At 38.0% G+C, this 18,890-nt stretch overlaps 1 protein-coding gene across 17 annotated transcripts in view; it reads right to left on the bottom strand.

Moving 5' to 3' along the window:
- The window catches only part of SETD5 (SET domain containing 5), an 81,979-nt gene that overhangs the window by 50,394 nt on the left and 12,695 nt on the right, over positions 1–18,890 (bottom strand). For 16 of the 17 annotated variants that reach the window (XM_023218546.3, XM_023218540.3, XM_023218539.3 and 13 more), the window contains exon 2: positions 3,919–3,978. The gene's annotated coding sequence lies outside the window, so the exon portion shown is untranslated. Of the gene's footprint in view, positions 1–3,905; positions 3,979–18,890 lie in introns of all 17 variants that reach the window. The other variant, XM_023218541.3, reaches the window with a different exon arrangement.

The following is an 18,890-nucleotide window of genomic DNA, read 5'->3' on the forward strand; positions in this document are numbered from 1 at the left end:
CCTAGTTTACCTAAACTCTTTAAAAATTCAAGATCTTCATTTTTTTTCCTAGGCCACAAATATATGCAGTTTCACAAGCAGTCAATAATGTTATTTCTTCCAAATTAAAAGAGATCAATTTGTTGTTTATACTTGATTGGAAACAGCTGTTTCTTACTGCCTTCTTTTGTCACTGAACACTCTCTTGCTTCTTTTAAATCATCTTAACTATAATTTTGGGAGAAGATGCAATCATCTTAGCAACTTTATTTGTGGGGTAATAATACGCTGCTAGATATGAACAAAAATATAAACCAGGAGGAGACTGTGCATGCGTGGGTGCAGAGGGTGTATGGGAAATCTCAGTATCTCCTGATGAATTTTCCTGTGAACCTAAAACTGCTCTAAAAAAGTCAATTGTTTTTTAAAAACAACGAAAAAAATCCCAAAATCACGAAGAGTACAGTTTCATGATAAAGACTAAAGAACTGTGTATGAAAAAGCAATGAGCACAGCTTCACATGGTGACCATAAACCAGTGAAATTTGGGAACAGAAAGACTCAGAAATTACTGAAGTAGAAAAAAATGCAAAAATAGATTAAGAGATTTGGAGGTATGGTGCAGAGGGAAACAAGTGTTCTTTGTGTGACTTTACATTAGTAGTTTTACAGTAGTGTAAAAAAACATCAAAAAGATGAAACAAAAAAGCATTTTATGTAGGGGGATTAAAGTCAATGTGAATGTCAAAGATCCATGTTTAACAAGGCCTGTTGCAAAAAAGACTACAAAGACAGTCATGACTGATGCACTGATTCATAATAAGACATTAGAACCATTATTAATACTAAAAAAACTAAAGGAATGAAAAGTACATGATACCGACTGAATCAACCTAGAGGGTTAATGTAAATTTTATTTTTATTTTTTGAGACAGTTTCACTTTTGTTGCCCAGACTGAAGTGTAATGGTGCAATCTTGGCTCATTGCAACCTCTGCCTCCCGGTTTCAAGAGATGATCTTGCCTCAGCTTTTCAAGTAGCTGAGACTACAGGTGCCCGCCACCATGTCTGGTTAATTTTTGTACATTTAGTAGAGACAAAGTTTCACTATGTTGGCCAGGCGGTCTCGAACTCCTGACCTTGGGTGATCCACCCACATCTCAGCCTCCCAAAGTGCTAGGATTATAGGCGTGAGCCACCGTGCCTGGCCGGTTAATGTAAATTTTAAATGATAGATGGTCTGAGATGCTCCATTCTTACTTTGATATACACAGATTAATGCAAATAAAAAAAAATTGTGGGTTGGGTGCAGTGGTTCATAACTGTAATCCCAACACTTTAGGAGGCCGAGGTGGATCACTTGAGCCCAGGAATTTGAGACCAGCCAAAGCAACATAGTGAGACCCCATCTCTACAAAAATAGCAAAAAAAAAAAAAAAAAAAAAAAAAAAAAAATCAGCCAGTCATGGTGATGTGCGCCTGTGGTCCCAGCTACTTGGGAGCTGAGGTGGGAGGATCACCTGAGCACAGGAGGTAGAGGCTGCAGTGAGCCATAATCATGCACTGCACTCCAGCCTGGATGATGAAGTGAGACATCTGAGTATGGTAATACGCCTGTTCCTATACCCAATTGGAGGTGACATATAGCTGGGCTGGGGAATGACTGGGCCAGGTGAAGTGGCTCATTCCTGTCATTCCAGCACTTTGAGAGGCCAAGGCAGGTGGATTGCTTGAGCTTGGGAGTTGGAGACCAGCCTGGGAAACATGGTGAGATCTTGTCTCTACTAAAAATAAAAAAATTACCTGGTGTGGGCCAGGTGCGGTGGCTCACACCTGTAATCCCAGCATTTTGGGAGGCCAAGGCGGGTGGATGAGGTCAGGAATTCGAGACCAGCCCGGCCAATGTGGTGAAACCCCTTCGCTACTAAAAACACAAAAGTTAGCTGTAGTGGTGCACACTGGCAATCCCAGCTACTGAGGAGGCTGAGGCAGGAGAATCGCTTGAACCCAGGAGGGGGAGGTTGCAGTGAGGTGAGATCATACCACTGCACTCCAGCTTGCGCGACAGAGTGAGACCCCATCTCAAAAAAAAAAAAAAAAATCTGGTGTGGTGGCATGCACTTGCAGCCCCAGCCACTCAGGAGACTGAGGTGGGAGGATTGCTTGAGCCCGGAAGGTGGAGGTTGCAGTGAGCTGAGATCGTGCCAGTGCACTCAGCCTAGGCAACCAAGTGAGACTCTGTTGCCAAAAAAGAAAAAGAAAAAAAGAAAAAAGAAAAAGTTTTTTGCCTTTAGGCCAATCTTACACATGTACGTTTCCTTTCCCTAACAGTATATCCAAACAGAGACCTTGGCAGTACATCTTCTAAGCCTTTGGGAAACTGAAGTAAAATCTGTAAATGATAAAACAAGAACACTCATCAAGTAAACCCAAAAGACACAGTTAAATACTGGGGGCTGTTGGTTACAACTCTTTCTATTAGTATCACTGTATAATTCAGATTTTTAAAAAAGCCCCAAAGCTGTCTGAGCAGATAATCCTAAGAAAGTCTGATTATCACCACACTTCCACTGATCAGTAAAGGGAATCTGAATTGTGTTATATTTTCAGTAAAAGACTTAAACCAAAAACCATACTCAATATTATAAAAAACCCTTTGTTGTAGCTATTACTATTGTACACCCATTTAAAAAATGCACAGTTTAATGGTGAAACCCCGTCTCTACTAAAAATACAAAAATTAGCTGGGCATGTTGGCACATGCCTGTGATCCCAGCTACTTGGGAGGCCGAGGCACAAGAATCATTTGAACCTGGGAAGCAGAGATTGCAGTGAGCTGAGACAGGGCCACTGCACTCCAGCCTGAGCAAAAGTGAGACTCTGTCTCCAAAAAAAAAAAAAAAAAAAGGTACAGTTTCCAGATAAAAGACAAGTTATAAACCCAAGATGATAGTTGATATTTTTCCTAGAGCAATTTTTAAAAGATATACTAAAAGGAAAAGATGGAAAAGTTCCTTCAGATAACATCTTAACGAGTGAATAAATGATTGCTACACCAACACAGCTATTTTGGATAGCTGATAAATAACTTTAAGAAACATTAAGTCAGCCAGGCGCAGTAGTTCATGCCTGTAATCCCAACACTTTGGGAGGCTGAGGTGGGCGGATCACCTGAGGTCAGGAGTTTAAGACCAGCCTGGCTAACACAGTGAAACCCCATCTCTACTAAAAATACAAAAAAATTAGCTGGGCATGATGGCAGGCGCCTGTAATCCCAGCTACTTGGGAGGCTGACGCAGGAGAATCTCTTGAACCCGGGAACCAGAGGTTGCAGTGAGTCGAGACCACGCCATTGCACTTCAACATGGGCAACAATAATGAAACTCCGTCTCAAAAAAAAAAAAAAAAAAAAAAATTAAGTCAGTAACTATAAATTTCTATTTCATAAAAAATATTCCTTTTTCCTTGTGTCTAGTTTAACATGACTGCTTCATTCTTCTGATGAAAGCAACTCTAATAGGTTAGTTTGACCATCTCATTCTAACTAACACTTTAATAATAATGAGGCTTCTTAATTCAAATTCTGTTAATAACCCCAAATTTCTCAAATATTACCCTAAGAATAGTTCCTTCCCTAAGAAACTCTCTGTAAAATGTCACTATTAAAATGTTAACTGAGGAACATTTAACAGATCATCCAAATACAGTATTTTCTTATTATAATTTGTTTTTTTCCTACCGGAATATAAACTCTATGAGGACAGGGATTTTTATCCACTGCTGTAGTTCCAATGGCCAAAACAGTAACTGACACATAAAGAAGTTCAAGAAATATTTGCTAAGTAAATTATAATCACCATTTACTACAACATGATTCCAGCAGTCATTAAAATGCAAAAAATAAAACAGAAATTAAAAGGATTTACTTGGGTCAGTCACCTTTATATAGACTTCTGAATATGAAGTCCCTCCAAATTATCTGCTAGTAGTTCTGAAGACCTAGAAAAAGTTGAGACACAAATTAGTATAGAAAGAAATAACATTGATCAACACACAGAATGGAATTCTATAGCTATATTAATAATTTCGTTTCTGTATACTATCTTGTTTACCATCCTACATCTGTACTATCTTGTTTACCACCCTATGTCCATCTAGCACTGAATTTTTTGCCCTTTAATCTTTTATTTTTCCATAAAGCCAGAAATGAGAGAGTAGGGAAGGAAATTATTTGACATAAATGGTAAATACTTATGTCACTAGCTAATTCTTCCCCTTCCTTCGAATTAGAATTCTCTCTCATTTTCCAAGGGACTCCTTCTCTTTCTCTCTTCTAAGAGGTGATTCCCTTCTCCACTGAACAGTTCTCAAATTCAGAGATCTTTCTTTAACCCGATGTCCGACAGCTGTCCAGCCAGACAAGGGCCCCATCATCAGCCATTAAATTACAAGTCCATATTTATTACTCCTTTCTTTCCCTTCATTCCACACCATCTAGTTTCTTGTCCTACTATAAAAAAGAATGATAAAAGGGAGTCATTTCTATGTGTGGTCAAATGGAAACATGCTTAAAAAATGGGGCTTAATTTTCTACCTTCCAAAAAGAAAGGGAAAATAGGTGATCCAGGACTTTGGGGGGAAAATGATCAGTATCCTTTAAGTCTCTGGTGTTTTTTCCAAAAAGTCAAATTTAACACTGGCCAGAGTTATTAACAGCTTAAAGGTTAACATTCCATAAACATGAAAAGAGTTGTTCATAGGATTCCAGTTACCAAGCATTAGAACACATGCATTTTATTTACATTGATGTTTTATGATTTCTAATTTAAAAAAACTGGAAAATAAGCTATCTTTTAGAAACAATTTAAAATAGTATACTCAGAATTAGAGAAAGAAAAAGTATCAAGTAACAGTAAAAGGAAGGAAGAAATAAAGTAAATCAAGGGACAAGCAATAGCAAATAAGAAAGAAAAAAGGAAAGGAGGAAAAGACAAATAGATGTGAGTGCACAGTATGGGGAAAATGAATGCATCACAATTTCAAATTCTTATTAACTATTTCCTCAACAATCCATCAGAAACCACAGGAACACTAGTAAGTTCTCGGATTCAGAAACAGAGACAGCCTGTACCTTCCAGTAGTACCAAGTACTCTCTTTAGGAGGTGCCATTTACATACAGTTTCTAGGGGAAAGGATGTTAGATAGAACATGACAGAAATGTTTCTTAACGACCCCATCTTTTTAATTGGGTTCAGAAATGGCCAACAGTCTCCATATCATCATTCTGACAGTCTCTTCTCTATATGACTTGCTGAAAGCACAAGACCTGTATGATCTCCCTGGTCACTCACAGAGAAGACAAACAAAAAGTGTTTTATGAACAATTCCAACAGAGATTTCAGAAGAAGAAATTGCATCAGACAGGTGAGGCGGAAGCAGCTGGGAGACAAGAGTCCAATAAACAACCAATCCAATGAAAGAAATTCAGAACAAGTCTGCTTCAGTAATCCTGTGAAGAGGACTGGCAGGAAGAGGAGTGCCGCCGCTTCAGAAAGAGAACAGGCCTCATATGCTTCAGACAGTCTTTGTACTGAGGCTGTGGACCTTGGCCATTCTCCCAGAAATGATGCAATCCTGATGAACAAGATCTGCTGCCAGAGAAACAATTGTTAACAGCCTATGCAGACAGCAACTCAGCCAAGGAGCAATCTCTGATCAACTCACTCCATAAACCAACAGAACGCCAAATCTCTCTTCCTCAATTTCAGTATCTGACAAAACATAAGTGAACACAGTATATATATATTCAGATACATAAGAACAAGCCATTTTCTCAAAGTGTCCTTTTTCTTTTAATTTCTTTGGCTGTACAATATCCATTATTACATTTTAGATAAAATACTGAACATTTTTTACTTTTATAAATACAATTATCCAAGCATATCAACTTAATAACATAAATACGACAATGTATACTTATTTTCCTCATTCTCATAAGAAAACCTTTTTAGGAGGTAGTGGCTTCCCTAAGCATAAAAATTGCTCTAAAATCTATTATCCATCTATAATATTTCAAGTAAAGACAAATATACACACATTCTGAGACAGAAAGTATACTTCAGAGATATTTTTGAAATTAGATAAAAGTCAATGTTAAATATTGGCATCTATTAGAGAAAAGAGAAAATCTAATCTTGCTTAGGCTGACATACAAGGTAGACTGAGCAGTATCATCTCACAATAATAGTACTTATAACAACCGCTTTTTTGAAGGGCAAAAATATTACTTCAGATCTTACTAAAGGATCAGATTATTTTCATCTTATTAGCCACAATTTACTAATTTAGAAACTAACTTAAAAATATCCTCAATTTAATAATCTTCTCTAGAATCCCCATCTCCTAGGCCTGGTTTCTTTTTTAGAAGTTTTGGTATCAGGTTTTTCACACAGTATTATAAAATTATAAAAAGTTGTTTTTTCTCACTAAATAAATAAAAGATCCTGTACAAAGCAGTTCTCTAAACGTCAACTAGCCAAAAATCATAACTAACCAAATTTCTTCCTTTTGAAAGCAATAACCCTTAAACTGGGATTCATGAAAAAACACAAATATCTAAGATATATCCTGAAATAAATCTATTTAGCCCAATCTACTACTTTTATATACTACTAAATAACGAAAATGAACAGATACACAGAATAGCTCTGAAGCACTAAAAAAACTTTAATAGGTCAATAAATGAAAAAATTTAACTCGGGAAGAGAAAAACACTTTTTGGGACTATTTCAAAAGGGTTAAAGTAGCTAATAATTTTTTAAAAATCCAATTTCTGAACTTGACTATTCAAAATTTTATTACATATAGGCTGAATTTCTTCTTAAATACATCCATAGTTCTTTGATTTATCTTTTGAATGACTTTACAAAATAGTAAAAAGGGGAAATGGGGAAAGAATATTGGGTTTTTTGGTATGATGATTTTTACTCTCTATATAATTTTTAAATCACAGAACAGTCCAGAATACAATAAATATATGACTGCTTTTTATCTACATGACCAACTTTTATGAGAATGAATGTCAAAGTCAAATATCTCAAGTAAAATCACTGTAGCTGTACCATGACAAACAGCCTTTCACCTTAGGAGAAGAAAAGTATGCTAGGAAAAAGCACTATTAGAGGCTGGGTGCAGTGGCTCACACCTGTAATGCTAGCACTTTGGGAGGCTGAGGCAGGAGGATCGCTTGAGCCCAGGAGTTCAAGACCAGCCTGGGCAACACTCATCTCCTAAAAAAAAAATAAAAAAAAAGAAAAAAAGGCAGTATATTAGGAGTTAGGAGACTTGAGTTCTAGTCTACAACATAATTAGTAACCTCAGAAAAATCACTTTACATAGATGATCCCTAAATTCCTCAAAGTAAAATCTTCATTGTGTGTCTTCCTGCTCCAAATTTCTATGAATCCTGGCACTGCTGCCAACTAGCTTAGGAAATTCACAGAATGTCTCACAGTCTTGTTTTCTCACCTGTACCAAACAAACAAACAAACAACACCAACCCCCCCCCCCAAAACCAAAACCAAAACCAAAACAAAAAAACCTGTTGTGCTGACTCATAGGCACACATGGACTAGCATTTGTAGCAACTAAGAGCTTAAATAACTTTCTGGTCCCTTTGAGTATACATGAAGAAAGAGGAGCTGCTGCTAATAACTGGAATATGGCTAAACACTGTTTTCACTCTTCTCCAAAAGCATATATTTCAAGTTTGCTACAGCAGATAATGTGGAAAGAAAAAATGTGAGAAACATGAAAAAAAAAAAAAAAAAAAGAAAGAGAGAAGTGTGAAGCATTAGAAGAAACAAATATGAGTTACTGGAAAACAAAGAGATGAAATCTAAAAGAGCACTTCAGAGATACAGTGAAAAGTTCATGTATTTGGAAGAGTATACACTAGGCTTATAATCTGAAGCAAATTAATACAAGCAAAGAATTTAGGGGTTGAGGACTGAAGGGAAAAAAGAAAAGAGAGAAACACTGATTGGGATAAGCACTGAGAGACAGGAAACATCATGATTTAGTCATTTAAAGCAAAAATAAAAATTTCCTTTTCCCCCATCCCTTCTACAATACCAGTTTATTCCTTTGCCTAAATTTACACTCACTCTAGGAGCTACTGAGCTTGGCATAATAAACTGATGTCTGTAAGAAATCTAAGTTTACTAGAATAAAAGGCCATTAAAAGACAACTTAAAAAAATCCTACTTTAGTCTATATTAAGAATTTCCTTCTCCATAAAAAACTTCATAATTAGTGAGTATTATAGAGACCAAGTCATACTTAGTGGTATGTGCAGCAGAAGAACGGAGTGGCAGTAGGATAAGATTACATACCATAAATGATACAATTATTACTATCTAAATAATATGATTGTAAATTAACACTGAAGAAAAAAATATTTTATTTACAACCCATTTAACAATGATAAAAAGGTATTTACTACTAAACTAACCAACAATACACAGACTCTTTGTAACCTTAACAAGAATCAGGAAGATTTTAGACTTCTAAGTGCCAAATAAAAATGATGCCCTCAAATAATTAAGACTGACTCAACCTCTTTACAGAGTTACTCTCTCAACACTTTCTGAAGGTTCTGTCCTACTGTATTCTTAGGCTCAGAATATGTGTGAGACCAACGTACCAAACTAGAGTAGGAAAAGAACTTCTCATATCTCTACACGTGCCTCCTTTGTGAATTCAGATCTTCTTCACTTTCAAACCCCAAAATGGGAGCCACTTTTACTTACTATAGATGAGGTGGGTTGTGCACATTTATGAGCCATTAATATCTGTATTTTTACTTTCATTAATTTAGGTAAAATTTCTCCAACTGATGAAGAAACAGAAATGAAGAAACAGAGCTACAAAAAGATTAGCTTGTATGAAGTCTACTACATACCTACAGTAGTAGAGTTCAGAGGAAAAAAAATTAAGATTTTAATGTATAGCTTCTGTTTATTATAGTAATTACTACTTATCTTAGATAGTAACATCTGAGTTATAACTAAGTGTTTTTTATTTTTATTTTTGAGACAGTGTCTGTCACCCAGGTTGGAGTGCTTTGATGCAATCACAGCTCACTGCAGCCTCAATCTCCTGGGCTCAAGCGAGCCTTTCACCTTGGCCTCCCAAGTAGCTGGGACCACAGACACGTTCTGCCATGCCCAGCCTTGTTTTTATTAAGTACCAATTGGTGCTATGTTAGACAATTAGGTCTAGACAAAATTCCTGGCTGTCTTGGGATTTATATTATGTAGATTTGCTACTTTTTTCATTCATTCATTCATTCATTCATTCATTCATTCATTCATTCATTCAACAAACATGAAGTAACTACTATTAATATACATATATATACAAATATAAACTACGTTAAGTGCTATTTTAAGAGGTTTATTTTATCCAAAGTAGAAAAGGGTAGGCAACTTGCAAACTGTTTAGGTTTGCCTATGTGCCAAGTATTGCATTTATACAACCATGAAGGGGGAAAAAATCCTGTAAGTGGGCTGGGTGCAGTGGCTCATGCCTGCAATCCCAGCACTTTGGGAGGCCGAGGCAGGGGAATCACCTGAGGTCAGGAGTTCGAAACCAGCCTGACCAACATGGTGAAACCCTGTCTCTACTAAAAATACAAAACAAGCTGGGTGTGGTGGCGCATGCCTCTAATCCCAGCTACTAGGGAGGCTGAGGCAGGAGAATTGCTTAAACCCGGGAGGTGGAGGAGGTTGCAGTGAGCCGAGATCACACCATTGCACTCCAGCCTGGGCAATAACAACAAAAATCTGTCTCAAAAAACAAACAAATCCAGAAAGTGTGTCTTTAACAATTAATGAGTCAAATTCTGAAGGAAACCACCACCCTCGCCTGAATGGAAGAAATCCCTAACCCATTCCATAGTTTACCAGTGAAGGAGTCTCTTATAGAAATAAATTCTTTTATAAATCCCTTTTAAATTAGCTTAGACAAAGCTTATCATTGATTGGTCTCAAGAAAAATACTATGAAAAATGAAGGCCAATGGGCAGCAAGAATCCTCAAAGTACAGAAAAAAACTTGACTACACATGTTCTGTGATCATCTGGCAAACCACGTAGCTAAGTATACAGCAGGAAAAGAACTTAAAGCTTGGCCCAGCCCAGCAGCTCATGCCTGTAATCCCAGCACTTTGGGAGGCCAAGGCAGGTGGATTACTTGAGGCCAGGAGTTCGAGACCAGTCTGGCCAACATGGCAAAACACAGTCACTACAGAAAAAAGAAAAAAAAACTAGCCAGGCATGGTGGTGCACACCTGTAATCCCAACTACTTATGAGACTGAGGCACGAGAATTGCTTGACACTGGGAGGCGGAGACTGCAGTGAGCTGAGATTGCGCCACTGCCCTCCAGCCTTGGTGACAGACCGAAACTCTGTCTCAGAAAAATCAGTATCAACAACAACTCACAGCTTAATAGTTCTAATATGCACAATAGTGTTCCCCTTCCCCATGAATGGCTATATCAATACAAATAATGCCTGGAAAAATATGCAAATATTACAAAAGCATAAAAAGTAGAAGTTAAATTCTCATGTAAGTGATAACCCTACTGCTCTGTAAACTGCTTTTTAAAATTCAGCAGTTAAGTTTTAGATATGTTTCCATGAGCATGTACAAAACCACTAATTCCTATTAAGCAAGTATTCTAGTCTATGCATCTACTGTAATTTAAACCAGTCCTCTGCAGGTGGATGTTTATGATTGTTGCTGCTTTTCCATCACATATGCAATGCTGTGTTGAACGATCACGTACTTATACCTTTCTTTATACACATGCACAAATATTTCATTGGGACAAATTCCTAGAAATGAAACTGCTAGAATGGCATGGGCATATTTATTAGTGACGACAAACCACCCTCCATAAAGTTAAAACCATTTTACATTTCCACAAACATTTAGGTTCTTGATAAACATGGGAGAAGACTAAATTTCCTTAAATAATTTCCTTAAAAGAATTTTTCTTTCTTTCTTTTTTTTTTTTTTTTGAGACAGTGTCTTACTCTAACACCCAGCGGGAATGAAGTGGTATGACCATGGCTCACTGCAGCCTCAACCTCTCAGGCTCAAGGGATCCTCCCATGTCAACCTCCTGAGTAGTTGAGACTACAGGTGCATACCACCACTCCTGGCTAATTTAAAAAATTTTTTGTAGTGACTGGGGTCTCACTATGTTGCCGGCGATGGTCTCAAACTTCTGGGCTCTAAGCAGTCCTCCTGTCTGGGTCTCCCAAAGTGCTGGCATTACATGCATAAGTACCACGCCCAGTCTTAAAACAACTTCAATTCTCACTTTCCTCATACAGTCTTTTCCATAGAAGATTCTCTACATTCTAAAAGAAAACCCTAGGGCCAGGCACGATTGCTCACGCCTGTAGTCCCAGCACTTTGGGGGGCTGAGGCGGATGGCTCATTTGAGGTCAAGAGTTCGAGACCAGCCTGGTCAACATGGTGAAATCCCGTCTCTATTAAAAACACAAAAATCAGCCAGGCATGGTGGTGGTCACCTGTAATCCCAGCTACTTGGGAGGCTGAGGCAGGAGAACCGCTTGAAGCCGGGAGGTGGAGGTTGCAGTGAGCCAAGATTACACCACAGCACTTCAGAAACCCTAAAATGAAAGTTATCTGCAAATTCCCAATGTTTATGTATGTGATTCACATTTTTTTTTTTTTTTTTTTTGAGATGGAGTTTCGCTCTTGTTGCTCAGGCTGGTGTGCGATGGCATGATCTTGGCTCACTGCAACCTCTGCCTCCCGGGTTCAAGGAATTCTCCTGTCTCAGTCTCCTGAGTAGCCGGGATTACAGGTGTCCACCACCACACCCAGCTAATTATTGTATTTTTAGTAGAGATGGGGTTTCACCATGCTGGCCAGGGTGGTCTCGAACTCCTGAGCTCAGGTGATCTGCCTGCTTCAGTCTATGTGATTCTCTTTTAAGACTACTACTGATTGGATGTTCTGTAAAATTCTTACACACTAAATATTAGATCTTGGTTGCATTTCTACAAATTTGGGCTGGGAGCTTCAAAATAAACCCTAGCTGAAGCAGTATTTCAGAACCAAAGTATTTTCTTATAGTTGTCCTTTGACATAATCTTCAATTCTTTTAATAGACTGCACTAAGCTCTAAATTTCTTCTTTCCGTAATGAAAAAACTTATGCTAGCCATCTGTAATCTAGCTGGCATCTGTAGAGGTCTGACTGCAAATGCAAGTAAGCTAGAAGATTTGAGTGCTTCGTTTCAAACAGATAATCAAAACTCTGTTCTAGCAGTTCTGCCTCAGAAGTATAAAATATGATGCTTCATTTTTAATCACCTTTGGAAAGAAACCTAGACATTATAAGAGACTTATCTTAGAACATGTGGGAAAAAATAAAGAAGAAAATAATTAAAAAAAAAAAAAAAGACTTGGCCGGGCACGGTGGCTCAGGCCTGTAATCCCAGCACTTTGGGAGGCCGAGGTGGGTGGATCAGGGGGTCAGGAGATCCAGACCATCCTAGCTAACACAGTGAAACCCCATCTCTACTAAAAATACAAAAAATTAGCCGGGCGTGGTGGGGGGCCCCCGTAGTCCCAGCTACTTGGGAGGCTGAGGCAGGAGAATGGCGTGAACCCGGGAGGCACAGCTTGCAGTGAGCAGAGATCACGCCACTGCACTCCAGCCTGGACGACAGAGCGAGACTCCATCACACACACACACACACACACACACACACACACACACACACACACGACTTATCTATACTGATTTACTAAAAGACAGGAGACAAAATACGGACTTCATTTTCACTATAGGAACAAAATCACTTGGTATACTTCATTTTGACACCCACATGGTCCAAATCCACGCCCTGGCCAAATGAAGGAAAAACCCCTTTTTTGTTGTGCTGGCACTAGCAACTGACTGAGAGTCTGAATGAAGAGCTATTCTCCTTTGGAATTTTTGCAGACTTTTAGAAATCCACATCAGTCGCCTCCCTATGATTTCAAGGTAGCATTATATAATAGCAGTGAACTGGTCTCACTACATCTGGGGTGTGAACCCTCCAATCTACTCTACGTTCTTCCATGATGTTATCCCTTCTAGAACATAATTTTGGTTACTATCATTCCATTATTTGAAATCTACAAATAATGGTTTCCTTAATGCTTATTGGGCTAGTCCAAACTCCTTTGCCTGAATGGAATAAGAACTTTTTTGTTAATTAGCTACTAACCTGTTTTCTTCTTCTTCAAAACTTTGTTTACACTATTTATGCTTTTTTTATCTTTAAAAAAAAAAACAAAACTTTAAGGTGAAAAACTTCAAATAAATATAAAACCAGAGAAAATCCCATGGTCCCTACCCAGCTTTAATCAACAATCAATTCACAGCCAATCTTATTTTATCTATAACCTCTCTTCCTCCCAGGATTAGTTTACAGCAAAATCCCAAAAATACCAGTTGTGTCTACGACATCTGGTGGGTGGAGCTATCCCTTGTTTATCCTTATAATGAGTATAAGGACACATAAGAGGGGCATGTTTATCATAATGATAGGTCATGGTGACAGGAAATCAAAGGTCATCATTCTTTAGCAAAAGTTCCAATGAATAAAAAGCTTATGCAATTCCACAATTGCTAGATTTGCTGAGTAATGCTTAGGTTTTACAATTATACACTTATGGTTATTAAAAAAGTCTTAATCATTGAAACATTTTAAGAAAAAAACCACTGTAAATTATTTTTATGACACAAGTTTGTTGATAAATTTCTTGCATTCTTGGGAATGCAAATTTCTCCTTAGAGCAGAGCTAATTGCTAGTATATACATAACCCACAGTTGTGACATAGCATTCCTATATTTGCTATATGCCAATATCCAAAAATGAATGACACAGGAGAAACACCCCAAAGCAGGCAGACAGTGAGTGTGATATTCCATAAATCTGTGTACTAAAGATAAGGACTGATTGTATCACAAAAGTGATGGCTCACATTTGAGGTAGATGACCAGCTGTTCTTATTTTTAGTGAGCAACCTCTTAGAGTACTTGGAGTCTTAGAGTGCTGACAGACTTAGGGCAAAAAGGCCCACCCACCCTGAGGCACACCTTCCAATGGAAAAATGACTCAATAATAACACTAAGTGTCACAAACCAAAAATATTTTGGGTGCATGTGGAAGATTCCTATTTGAACCACAAAAAAATTACGAAGAAAGTAGCCAGGCGTGGTGGTGCACACCTGCAGTCCCAGCTACTCAGGAGGCTGAGGTAGGAGGATGGCTTGAGCCTGGGAGATGGAGCTTGCAGTGAGTTGAGACTGTACTGCTGCACTCCAGCCTAGGCAACAGAACCAGAGCCTGTCTAAAAAACAAACAAACAAACAAAAATTTTAACAGCAATGGGGTTAGGCAGGGTGGCTCACACCTGTATCCCAGTGCTCTGGGAGGCTGACTTAGGAGAATCACTTGAGGCCAGGAGTTTGAGGCCACCCTGGGCAACACAATAAGACAGCCAGGAGCGGTGGTGCATACCTGTAGTCCTACTTATTTAGGAGGCTGAGGTGGGAGGATCCTGATCCCTTGAGCCTAACTAAGAGTTGAGACTGCAGTGAGCTATGACTGTGCCACTGCACTCCAGTCTGGGTGATGAGATCCTGTCTCTAAAATTAGGAAAAAAAAAAAAAAAAGTAACAGCAATGGAAGACAATGACCAACTCAAACGAATACTAATATACGTCTAGTAGGTTACTGAGCAAAATAAAATCTTTGAAATGGTGAGCACATTTGTCTTCCTAGAAGCCCATGCAATGTCTTTGGATCAGCTAGCTAGTGGCTTGTTATGAGATCCAGGACCTTCAACAGTTGCCGCCATCTAAAGCATTAAAATATTTAACTTATAGATTACAAAAACTTTCTCTGGAAATCTTAATATGAAAAATGTTTTTAAAGCCTTGACACATATGCTCATATTTGATCCAGTTTCAATAAACATTTCAACTGTATTTGGGCCAAAATGCTCATGTCATTAATTAACTTATAATAAATTAGTCTCAGGAAACTGATAAAATAGTACTTTTTAGTTAGGAATACAACTGGTATAAACTGCTTTAATTCTTATATAAAATATAATTACAACCATATACCATATTCAAACTTTCCCATTTATGTTACTGTCTCTTTTAATAATCTGTTAGTTTTCCTGTCATATCAGTTTGACCCCAAACAAAGCCCAGAATTCTAGCACTAAACAGAGTGAAGCAAAACACAGACTATCTCGGATTTCCATAAATTTGCTATTTTCCTTTTCATTAAAACATCTATTTATAAACTTCTTTTTCCTCAGTAAAATACTTCTAAATCCTGAACATTATTGTTTTCAAATACTGTATTTCCTTTTCCAATATCCAGTAACCAATAATAATAACATTAAAAAAAAAAATCCATGCCCCAAATTTTTAACAAATCCATTGTAGACCACCATTAATAACTTAAAAGCAGTGGTTCTCAATCTTTTGGAGAAAAATGCTTGTTTTTTCTTCTAAGTTTAAAAATATTCCATCTGTTGATGAGGAAAATACAGTAAAAAAAATATACTATGAAGAATTAGTAATTCTTCTGCACAATATCCTTCTATTTTACGTCCTTAAGGACCATTATCTATTTAGCCAAGACAGGACTAAACAATGCATATCCTGGTAAATACATGGAATGATACTACTAAGGGGAAAAAGGGAAACCAAGATCCCTGCTCTAGAAAGGGCTCCCCTTTCACCTGTTGTGCCAAGCAGCAAACTATCATTAAGCAGCCTTGTAGAAGCAATGATAGTCTCATATACATCCCTGAATTCTTAAAAACAACATGCACACACCTGCCCCTGACAAAAAACACACATGACCAACGGCTCTTCAATGAATTAAGAATTTCTTAAGAATCTACTGAGATTCAAGACGGCTTTTCACATTTTGAATTCCAACTCTTCCTACATCTGAATATGAAAGTAAAAAGGAAATCTCGTAGCTACCCATTTGTTCTTGTACCAATATTCAAAAACATCCTAGGCATAACTACCTTATGATTGTTTTTCTAGAAAATTTTGAACTTGCCAGGCGCGGTGGCTCACGCCTGTAATCCCAGCACTTTGGGAGGCCGAGGCGGGCGGATCACGAGGTCAGGAGATCGAGACCATCCTGGCTAACACAGTGAAACTCCGTCTCTACTAAAAAATACAAAAAACTAGCCGGGTGAGGTGGCAGGCGCCTGTAGTCCCAGCTAACGTAGTCCCAGCTACTCGGGAGGCTGAGGCAGGAGAATGGCATAAACCCGGGAGGCGGAGCTTGCAGCGAGCTGAGATCCGGCCACTGCACTCCAGCCTGGGCAACAGAGCGAGACTCCGTCTCAAAAAAAAAAAAAACAAAAAGTGGGCTGGGCATGATGGCTTATGACTGTAATCCCAGAGCTCTGGGAGGCTGAAGCATGAGACCACTTGAGGCCAGGAGTTCAATCAAGACCAGCCTGGGCAACATAGTGAGACCCCCCCCCCTGTATGAGGTATTTTTTAAAAAAAATAGCTGAGTGTGGTAGCACATACCTGTAGTCCTAGCTACACTGGAGGCTGAGGTGGGAGGACTGCTTGAGCCCAGTGGTTTAAGGTTACAATGAACTATGATTGTGCCACTACACTCTAGCCTGGGCGACAGAGTAGGACCTTATCGCTAAAAAAATAAAAATAAAAATAAAATCCCAGAAACATGCATTGTAGTTTGCTGCTTATTTTTTTTTTGGTGGTGGGGGAAGAGGAATGATAACTTTAGTGTACCATTTTGACCATTCCTAAAATACTATCGTCTAATCTGAATTCCTTATAGCACTCTATAACCTCACTCCAACCCCAAAGTATTAAAAAACAAAAAACAAACAAACAAACAACAATAACAACAACAAAAACCTGAACTAACAAACAATCTGGTGTTATGTATCTTACTTTGAGGGCACGTAAGGGCAAATGTATCTCAAAATTCTAGACTTAAACAAAAAAACCACCTGTGACTCTGGTCAGCATATAAATACCCTAAAGCCACATCAAATAATACAATTTCAGGATCCAGTGTTTGTAAAGGACCCTGGATTCTGAAAAGGAGACTTGTTTCCTTAAAACTTTATTAGATTTTTAAATGTGGTTATATTTATATAGTAAGTACTGGTATACCTGTGAAGTCAGAGGCCTCAAATTTTAACTAGATACCAATTATTCCTTTGTTAACAGTTGGTTCTTTTCATATAACCAATGAAGTATTGAAAATCAGGTGTTATTTACAGCATATGAACACTACTAATTCTAAGTAAAGTTCAGACAGACTTTAGAGAACTGATCAAATACTTGTAACAATAACCACTTCCAAAACAAAGGCAGCATTTACTGCATGCTTATGTTGCACCAGCCACTGTTCCTTTAACCACTTTTCATGCATTAGCTCATATAAAGCTCACATTAGGAGAAAAGTATTCCTATTAGGCCAACGAATTAAACTCATCTTGGCCAAAGCCAAAGCAAGAAAACCACAGCTAGAATACTCATTCTTAATCACTGTTTCTTCACCTTTGGTGTATCTTGATTTAGTATTTTTAAAGACTATATTAGTTATTAGAAAAGTGACATATGGCTGAAATACGATAATTTTAAGATACTGTAATTAGGAAGGATAAAACAGATTTAATATTTAACAGGTACAAGACTTTTAAAGTTTTAATATTTTATTTAAAACACATAAAATCAAATAACTTGGATTTTAAACAACAAAGTTAAAACATATATGACATCCTTTCTAAATAACACACATTTCAGGTCTAAGGGCAAACCATTCAAGAAATGTTAACTGATGAGCTCTCTACTTCAAGTAACACCAGTGTCCCAAGTGTACCTGAAATTCCCAGACACAAATATGGTCTGGAATTTCAAGAGAGAGAATTTTGGCCAGGCACAGTGGCTCACGCCTGTAATCCCAGCAGTTTGGGAGGCTGAGGTGGTTGGATCACCTGAGGGCAGGAGTTCGAGACCAGCCTGACCAACAAGCAGAAACCCTGTCTCTACTAAAAATACAAAAATTAGCTGGGCATGGTGGCAGTCCCAGCTACTCAGGAGGCTGTTGACAGGAGAACTGCTTCAACCCGGGACACCCAGGTTGCAGTGAGCTGAGATCACGCCACCGCACTCCAGCCTGGGACACACAGCAAGACTCCATCTCAAAAAAAGAAAAGAGAATTTTTACTAGAGAAAGTAAGTCTCTTATCTCAAACTGTTTATATTAAGCCAAGAAATTCTGGTTCCAAAAAAAAAAAAGAACAGAAATTTCCACATTCCTCTTCTACAGTGTGAGAATACTAGTTACTGAAAAATCTAGAAGGAGATAGTTTTAGTAAATGAACTAACCCAAATGCTTCTTGTGCTAAAAGGTGAAATATCACTCTGAAAATTCATGATGACTCTGTTGAGTCTAACATATAGGGACAGAGAGAGAACCAGTTGGAAGGCGCTAGGATAGAAGCTCAATTTTTCTGATTATACCCAGCTTCATAAATTTCACTTACTAACCATTTAACTATTTTACATAATTATAAAACAAAACCTAATCCCTGAAAAATCTGGAAGTAAAATGTAACAAACTAACCTCACTGTGTATCAAACTGGTGGCATAACTATAGACAACTATTCTAAGTGGGATTTCAAAATACTGTAATCTGACTGTATATGGTCATGTGCCACATAACGACATTTCAGTCAAGGATGGACCACATATGATAATGATCCCATAAGACTGTAATGGAGCTG

This window comes from Piliocolobus tephrosceles, chromosome 2 (genome assembly GCF_002776525.5).
Source record: "Piliocolobus tephrosceles isolate RC106 chromosome 2, ASM277652v3, whole genome shotgun sequence".
Lineage (NCBI taxonomy): Eukaryota > Metazoa > Chordata > Mammalia > Primates > Cercopithecidae > Piliocolobus > Piliocolobus tephrosceles.